The sequence below is a fragment of the Petromyzon marinus genome, chromosome 68 (assembly GCF_048934315.1).
Source record: "Petromyzon marinus isolate PM22_M1 ecotype Great Lakes invasive population chromosome 68, UKy_Petmar_22M1.pri1.0, whole genome shotgun sequence".
In the NCBI taxonomy this organism is placed as follows: domain Eukaryota; kingdom Metazoa; phylum Chordata; class Hyperoartia; order Petromyzontiformes; family Petromyzontidae; genus Petromyzon; species Petromyzon marinus.
Window position 1 is genome coordinate 4,508,299 of NC_133734.1, and position 9,418 is coordinate 4,517,716.

Sequence of the window (9,418 nt, forward strand, 5' to 3'; positions counted from 1 at the left end):
CCGCTCGGTCATCGTCGTCTTCGTCCGGGCCGCCGCCACCGCCGCCGCGATGTTTCCGTCTCGTCTCCGGTGGCCACTTCCGACCAGCGGATGCGGCGCGGGGAGCCTCGGAGTCCGTGGGGAGTCCCCGCCGCGCCCTCGCCGGAGGCCGGGAGCGGGCGGGCGGGCGGAACGACGCCGCGGGATCGACCGCGGGTAGCCTGCAGAGACGCCAATGTCTACTCCGTGTGTACTCGGTGAAGGGAGAGGGATGGCCTGCGGTGTGCCGGAATGTGAATAAAGGAGGGAGCCCTCTGCACCAGCGGTCCACAACCTTTCTGGCACCAGGGACCGGTTTCGTGGAAGACAAATTTTGTTCACGGACCGCGGGGTGGTGGGGGAGGGGGGGATGGTTCACCATTGGGTCTTTCTCCCCTTTGCAAAGAAGCTCACCGGCTACGTTTGTGTTTGTTACTCATTGTGGCTACTAGGGGTTAGAGCTCGTGGGCTTACCAGCTTCAGTTTATTTTGGTATAGCCCTGTGAGCCATTCGGCTCTTGAATCGGGTGCAACCGCAACAAACACAAAAACACGAACAAGAAAAACATCTTAAAGTGACTTTGTGTGTGACTGTGACTGTGCAAAACAGAAAATCCATGGGAAAAAAACAGCAAAATATTCCTGAAAAAAGCACCAACACCACGTGACTGAGACAAGCGCTCGATGCGGGGAAGGGCAACAAAACTGAAACCTTTTTACAAGGATTCATGTTTACTGCATTAACCACAATACCTGCAGTCAAAATGCAAACAACACACACACTATGATAATATATGGTGCATTGTCCTTGAAACTGATTGGTCTACACCAAGGGTCGGCTTTCTTTTGAGCCTCGACCCAATTGGTGCTCGACCAGATGACGCCAAAAGGCGTCACACAGCTCAAAGATTATTATATTTTGGTACTGGCAAAGGAGGTCTAATGATGTAAAGATGCTCACCCCGAGCCCTAGTTACTTTGTTAGTGCATTATCTTATTCTTGGTTCTTTCGGTAAAGTCACCGCGTAGATAGGGAAACAATAAAATAATAAAAATATAAAACTATAAAATTCTCACGACGTTTCGACTGCAACACAAGCAATCATGATCACACCTGATGATGATTGCACCTGATGATGATTGCTTGTGTTGCAGTCGAAACGTCGTGAGAATTTTATTGTTTTATATTTTTATTATTTTATTGTTTCCATTCTACGTGGTGGTGACTTTACCAAAAGAATCAAGAATATGAACCCCTGCAGTGACGAAAGCTAGTAAATCAAAAATTGGCATTGTCTTTGAGCTGTGTGACGCCTTTTGGCGTCACCTGGTCGAGCACCAATTGGGTCGAGGCTCAAAAGAAAGCCGTCCCTTGGTGTGGACCAATCAGTATCAAGGACAATGCACCATATATTATCATAGTGTTTGTTTTGTTTGCATTTTGACTGCAGGTATTGTGGTTAATGCAGTAACATGAATCCTTGTAAAAAGGTTTCAGTTTTGTTGCCAGAGAAAAAAGGGAAACCCCTATTATTATATGTTGGTACTGGCAAAGGAGGTCTAAAGAACCACAATGTTGTTCATGATCAAGGTTTCGATTTAAAGCTTTCGTGACTGGAGGGATTCATATTCTTGCTTCTTTCGTCACCACGTAGAAGGGAAACAATAAAATAATTTAAAAAAATACAATATTTTATTGTTTTATTTTAATTTAAAAAATATATTTTAATTATAAAATATTTTGTTTTATTTTAATTATAAAATATTTTATTGTTTTTTTAATAACATATTTTATTGTTTTATTATTTTATTATTTCCCTTCTACGTGACTTTACCGAAAGCACCAAGACTATGCATGATCAAGGTGTTTTGGGGTTAGATCGTGTTTTTTATAGATGTTGTGTTGTAACCCCTACACCACCCCGACACGGCCAATCGGTAAAAAAAATAAAGTGTCACGTTGACAAAAGACAAAATAGTTCCACCGCTTTAGCCCATCAGGTGTGTTTGATGAGTGAATCCACAACATTCACAATTATTTACACACTTTTATTTAACTCACTGTCTGTAGTTGTATCCTCAAATGTTGTAACTCAACTTTAACACACTTACCAATGTGGTATCGACTGCAAACTTGGGACACTTATGTCCCACTGATGACAATTACTATATTCTAGCATAAAGCAATATATTTGTAATCATTATTGTTTTACACGTTATGGTTCGGCTTGGGTCTCATTGTCCACGCTCAACTCACGTTGCCTGTAAATCACCACGGGTCCCTTAGGTCGTGGCGAGCTTGGGGCCACTTCCTGGGGTCGTGGAGTTTTGCCATTGCTAGTGCGGTACATTTCACTAAAGCGTGTTTTAAAAAAAGTATTTTTTTAAATATTACACTTATTTCAAGTACGACGTTTCGCTGGTAATTACATTCAGCATCTTCGGGCAATTTTTGCCAGAATGGTGAAGCCATCCACTTGCTCCCGGGTCTTAAATAGAAGAGCGGCAGCAGGGTGACACGTGATTACTCATCATAATCAGTCAATTAGGATTAGTAATCTATTGTAGATTAGTAATTAGTTGTAATGTTATTCAATAACTTAACCCAATGATTATACCCAAGCAGGTGCATAAATCAGAAGGGGGCAGGGGTGGTTATTGTAATTATATACTGCAGTAGTAATCAGTTAGTATGTTTCCCCTATAAGGAATTGTAATGTATTATGTAATTAAACTCTTCCAGGCCGTACTACATACACTATACACTACTACTATACACTACACTACTATACATTACACTAGTACACTACTATACACAATTACACTACACTATACATTACACTAGTACACTACTATACACTACACCAGGGGTCGGGAACCTTTTTGACTAAGAGAGCCATGAAAGCAAAAAATTTGGAAATTTATTTCAGTGAGAGCCATATAATATATTTTAAAAGTGAATTCAACTAAATGTCAGTATAATAAGCCTCTGAATTTATTCTTTTAAATAATGTTGTTACAACACTCACCATTAATGCGACTTCTGGTGCTGCATGGATTTGCTGATGTCTTTGTAGTCGGGTTGGTACTTTGTAGTCGGGTTGGTACTTGGTGAGGTTAAGCTTCATGCAAGCGTTGAGGCTTTCATCCGTTAAACGTGATCGTAGGTTGGACTTGATGTTTTTAAGATGTGAGAATGACTGCTCACATGCATACGTAGATCCAAACATGGTCAATACAGCAATACTCACACGCTGCAGTGTGTGGTATGTGACAGGAAGCGCGTTCCAAGTTTTGAGAATCAGCTGGTCTTCGGGTTGGAGTTTTTTCATTTCTGTCCACATGTGCTTGCTCGCCAACTCCGCTTTCTGTCGTGTGATTCTTTCCAAATCTTCATTCAGTGACTTGAACTTATTCACCCACATGTCTGAGGCCTTCAGGTCAGCCACTTCTGCTTCAAAATCTCTGACGGAGACACCAGGGATGTAATTCAGGTCGGCTGTGTTCAGTGAACACTCGTTTGGATGGGTGATGAACTTAAAAAGACGAGTGTGCTCACGAAATTCTCCAAAGCGTGCTTTGAAGGACTGTAGGAGACTGGATGTGCAGCCAGCTAGCTGGTGGAGATCAAGGTTTTGAATGGGCTCACTTGCTGTGCATGCATCTTTAAATTGGCTCAGTTTTTCAAAATGTAGTAAACGACCTGTTTCAAGATCCGTGATGAAAAGCTCCAGCTTGTTTTCAAAAGCAAATACAGCTTGTTGAAGGGATAACACTGTATTTCCAATGCCTTGCATTTTCACGTTGAGCTGGTTCAGATGTTCAGTCAGATCTACGAGATAGTAAAACTTGAGGAGCCACTCGGTGTCGGCTAGCTCAGGATGCCCGACGCCTTTCATTTCAAGGAAAGTCCGGATTCGTTCAGGCAAGCCGCAAAACGGCTAAGCACCTTCCCTCTTGACAACCAACGCACATTGCTGTGCAAAAGCAGACCAGGATAGTTATTTACAACTTCATCCAGCAGTGTTTTAAACTGGCGATCATTTAAGGCTCGGGCAACAATAAAGTTGATCACACGAATGACCAGCGACATCATTTCGCCAAACTGCCTGTCACACATCTGAGCACAAAGTGCCTCCTGGTGTATAATGCAATGGAAACTTAGGATGGGTCTATTTTCATGTTCACGGAGAAGCGCCACAAATCCTTTGTTTTTCCCCACCATACACGGAGCACCATCAGTACACACTGAGAGAAGTTTATCCATAGGTAGACTTTTTTCTTGAGCAAACTCCATGAAAGACTTGAATAAATCCTCACCTCTCGTGGACCCTTTTAATGGCAGAACAGCAAGACTTTCTTCGCGCAGTGTGTCACCAACAGCATATCTTGCAATCACGCTGAACTGCGACAAATGGCTCACGTCTGTTGACTCATCCAAAGCCAGAGAAAAGAACGGCGCTGCATTTATGTCCTTCACTTGCGTTTCCTCCACTTTGTTTGCCATCACGATGGTACGATCATGAACAGTTCTTGCCGACAGAGGCATGTCTTGTATCCGTTTGATTATCTTGTCTTTGTTCGGAAGATCATCAAAAAGTTCATTGGCTACATCCAGCATGAACGTTTTAGCATACTCGCCATCTGTGAATGGTTTTCCGTTCCTCACTATTGCTAAAGAACCAGCAAAGCTAGCCGAATTATAGTCACCTTGCCGGGTCCATACGCGGAGTTGCTGCTGGCTAGCTTGCACCCTGCTCAGAAGCTCTTGGCACGCTTTCTTTCTGCTGTCTCCCGCAGGGTATTTTGATGCAAAGGTAGCGTGGCGCGTGCCGAAGTGCCTCTTTACATTCGACCGTTTCAACGATGTAATTTTGTCATTGCAAATTAGACACACCGCAGAACCCGCTCTCTCCACAAAGGCGAATTCTTCGGTCCATTCGTCCTGAAATGTACGATACTCGTCGTCTTTTTTTCTTTTCGCCATCTTCTTCGTCAAAGGGTTAGCTTTGAGCTAATGACCGAGCAGACGCAGTCTCAGACTGATTCAAAAGGGGGCGTTTACCTGTTTTACCCAGCAACGGCAAACGTAGGCCAGTATCATCCAATTAAAATAATGGACAATTGCTCCTGCAGCCCTGAACAGGACATGCGCAGTGAAAAATCGATGGATTAAAACAAGTGAGAATATTTTGTTTTATCTGCGAGCCATATGCAATCATCAAAAGAGCCACATCTGGCTCGCGAGCCATAGGTTCCCGACCCCTGCACTACACTATACATTACACTACTATACACTACACTACTATACACTACACTACTATACATTACACTAGTACACTACTATGCACAATTACACTACACTATACATTACACTAGTACACTACTATACACTACACTATACATTACACTACTATACACTACACTACTATACATTACACTAGTACACTACTATACACAATTACACTACACTATACATTACACTAGTACACTACTATACACTACACTATACATTACACTACTATACACTACACTACTATACATTACACTAGTACACTACTATACACAATTACACTACACTATACATTACACTAGTACACTACTATACACAATTACACTACACTATACATTGCACTAGTACACTACTATACACTACACACACTACACTATACATTACACTAGTACACTACTATACACTACACACACTACACTATACATTACACTAGTACACTATACACAATTACACTACACACGGCGATGGAACCACGCTTGGCATGCAGCACCAGCCCCTACAGGATATGGTGCGGAAGTGCCGGCCGCAGGAATGGGTTACTAGAGGCCGTGGCACTCTGGGTGACCCCACGGGACACGTGACCGTACTTTTTGGTTCTTTCGGTGAAGTGACGTAGGTAAAAAAAAGAGGCAAGCCCCCGAAACGTCGTGATTTAATGAAGTTGTTTTCATTTGTTTTATTTACCGAAAGAACCAAAGAGTATGATGGATCCTTGCAGTCACAAAAACTTCAAATCTAGAAAAATAAATAACTGGTTGTCTACAAAGGGGGGCTCAAGTGGAGGGGGGGGGGGCTAGGGGTGATCACGGTCACGTGGTCGGGGGGGGGGGTCCAGATCGTGCTGGAGGATTCTGGAAGGTGGGCGTGGTCAAGGGGCGGAACCAGACGATGCCGCGGAAGAATACAAGCCGGGTCCCACGAGGGAAGGGCGTTGTTCATCCTGAAGGATTCCACGTTCACGTCACACAGGGGTGGGGAACGTTCGGCCCGCGGGCCGTGTAAGGCTCGCAAAATTCATTTGGCAGTTCCAGCCATCACGTTAGGTGCGAGTTAATTAATTCGGTAAAGTCACCTACGTGACTTTACCGAATAGAACCAAAGAGTATGGATCCTTGCAGTCACGAAAGCTTCAAATCTAGAAGTTAATTAAATGTTTGACCAAATATAGCAGGCTAATCTTTAAAGTTGATACTTTCGTATGGCCCGCCAAATGATGTTATTAATGTCCAAATGGCCCTTGGCAGGAGAAAGTTTCCCCACCTCTGAATCTACATCCCACTGGCGAGCGGGCGGGGGGGGGGGGAGTAGCTAGGGGGTGGTCATGTGGTCAGGGTCCAGATCCTGCTGGAGGATTCTGGAAGGTGGGCGTGGCCAAGAGGCGGAGCCGGCCAAGGGGCGGAGCCGGTCAAGGGGCGGAGCCGGCCAACGACGCGGAGGATAGAAGCCGGGTCCCACAGAGCAGCGGTCCACAACCTTGACTGGTTTCGTGGAAGGCGACATTGTTCTCACGGACGAACAGGGGGGGGGGGGGGGGGGGTTCATCATTGGGTCTTTCCCCCACTTCTCAAAGAAGTTCTCCAGCGACGTTGGCGTTTCACTCATTTTGGCTACTGGGGTCAGATTTGTGGGCTCACCAAAACCGTGACGAGCGCGCACTGCGGGAAAGAGGCGCGGACGTTGAGTAACGGTGGCGGGCCCACGCGCGGACTCACGGCTATCACCTCCTGCTGCCATGCGGCCCGGATTTCCTAACAGGCCCACGGACCGCTACCGGTTCGTGGGCCCGGGGGTTGGGGACCCCTGCCGCAGAGGGACCAGCGTCGTTGTTCACCCTGAAGAAATCTTCGTCTGCGTCCTATAGTCTCCAACCTGGACGCGACCTGTGGTCAGGCCCGTAGCGGCGAGTTACGTTGCAATCGGCGTGGTGAGCCTGGTGGCCACCACCATAGGTTGTTATTCCGTTAAAGGTCAGTTGCCGTGTGTCGGTGTTAAATGAACGCGTTGCCTCCGAGAGTACGTCTGCGACTCGGTTGAACTCGCTACACTTTCGAGGCATAAGCAACTAGGAAATAACACTTACTACCCAGAAACAAAAATCGTATGAACCGGTGTTATCAGAGCATGTTTTTTGTTTGTTTTGCGTGTTCAAATAATAATTGAAGACGACGTTTCGGTTGCAACACAAGCAGCCACCAGGCAAGAATGATTGCTAAAACACAGAGACGGAAACAACATAGGCAAACACGCATGCAGAGGACACACCGAGCGAGACACACACCAAGACAAGACAAGCGTGTGTCTGCCCGTTGTTTCCGTGTCTGTGTTTCATCTTGGTGTGCGTCTCTCTCTGCATGTTGTGTCTGTGTTTCATCTTGGTGCGAGTCTCGCTCAGTGTCTCTCTGCATGTCTGTGTTGTATCTTGGTGTCTCGCTCAGTGTCTCTGCATGTGTCCGTTTCATCTTGGTGTGAGTCTCGCTCAGTGTGTGTGTGTCTCTCTGCATGTTGTGTCTGTGTTGTATCTTGGTGCGAGTCTCGCTCAGTGTATCTCTGCATGTCTGTGTTGTATCTTGGTGTCTCGCTCAGTGTCTCTGCATGTGTCCGTTTCATCTTGGTGTGAGTCTCGCTCAGTGTGTCTGTGTCTCTGCATGTGTCTGTTTCATATTGGTGTGAGTCTCGCTCATTGTATGTCTCTCTGCATGTCTGTTGTATCTTGGTGTGCATCTCACTCAGTGTGTCTGCATGTGTCTGTGTTGTATCTTGGTGTGAGTCTCGCTCAGTGTGTCTGTGTCTCTCTGCATGTGTCTGACTGTTGTGTCTGTGTTGTATCTTGGTGTGTCTGTCTCTCTGTATGTGTCTGAGTGTTGTGTCTGTGTTGTATCTTGGTGTGTCTCTGTATGTCTGACTGTTGTGTCAGTGTTGTATCTTGGTGTGTCTGTGTCTCTCTACATGTGTCTGACTGTTGTGTCTGTGTTGTATCTTGGTGTGTCTGTCTCTCTGCATGTGTCTGACTGTTGTGTCAGTGTTGTATCTTGGTGTGTCTGTGTCTCTGCATGTGTTTGACTGTTGTGTCTGTGTTGTATCTTGGTGTGTCTGTCTCTCTGCGTGTCTGACTGTTGTCTGTGTTGTATATTGGTGTGTCTGTCTCTCTGCATGTGTCAGACTGTTGTGTCTGTGTTGTATCTTGGTGTGTCTGTGTCTCTGCATGTGTCTGACTGTTGTGTTTGTGTTGTATCTTCGTGTGTCTGTCTCTCTGTGTGTGTCTGACTGTTGTGTCTGTGTTGTATCTGGGTGTGTCTGTCTCTCTGTATGTGTCTGACTGTAGTGTCAGTGTTGTATCTTGGTGTGTCTGTCTCTCTACATGTGTCTGACTGTTGTGTCTGTGTTGTATCTTGGTGTGTCTGTGTCTCTGCATGTCTGACTGTTGTGTCTATGTTGTATCTTGGTGTGTCTGTCTCTCTACATGTGTCTGACTGTTGTGTCAGTGTTGTATCTTGGTGTGTCTGTGTCTCTGACTGTGTCTGACTGTTGTGTCTGTGTTGTATCTTGGTGTGTCTGTGTCTCTACATGTGTCTGACTGTTGTGTCTGTGTTGTATCTTGGTGTGTATGTGTCTCTGCATGTCTGGTTGTTGTGTCAGTGTTGTATCTTGGTGTGTCTGTCTCTCTGCATGTGTCTGACTGTTGTGTCTGTGTTGTATCTTGGTGTGTCTCTCTCTGCATGTGTCTGACTGTTTTGTCTGTGTTGTATCTTGGTGTCTGTCTCTCTGCATGTCTGACTGTTGTGTCTGTGTTGTATCTTGGTGTGTCTGACTGTTGTGTCTGTGTTTTATCTTGGTGTGTCTGTCTCTGCATGTGTCTGACTGTTGTCAGTGTTGTATCTTGGTGTGTCTGTGTCTCTGTGTCTGACTGTTGTGTCTGTGTTGTATCTTGATGTGTCTGTTTTGTATCTTGGTGTGTCTGTCTGACTGTTGTGTCAGTGTTGTATCTTGGTGTGTCTGTCTCTGTGTCTGACTGTTGTGTCTGTGTTGTATCTTGGTGTGTCTGTGTGTCTGACTGTTGTGTCAGAGTTGTATCTTGGTGTGTCTGTGTCTCTACATGTGTCTGACTGT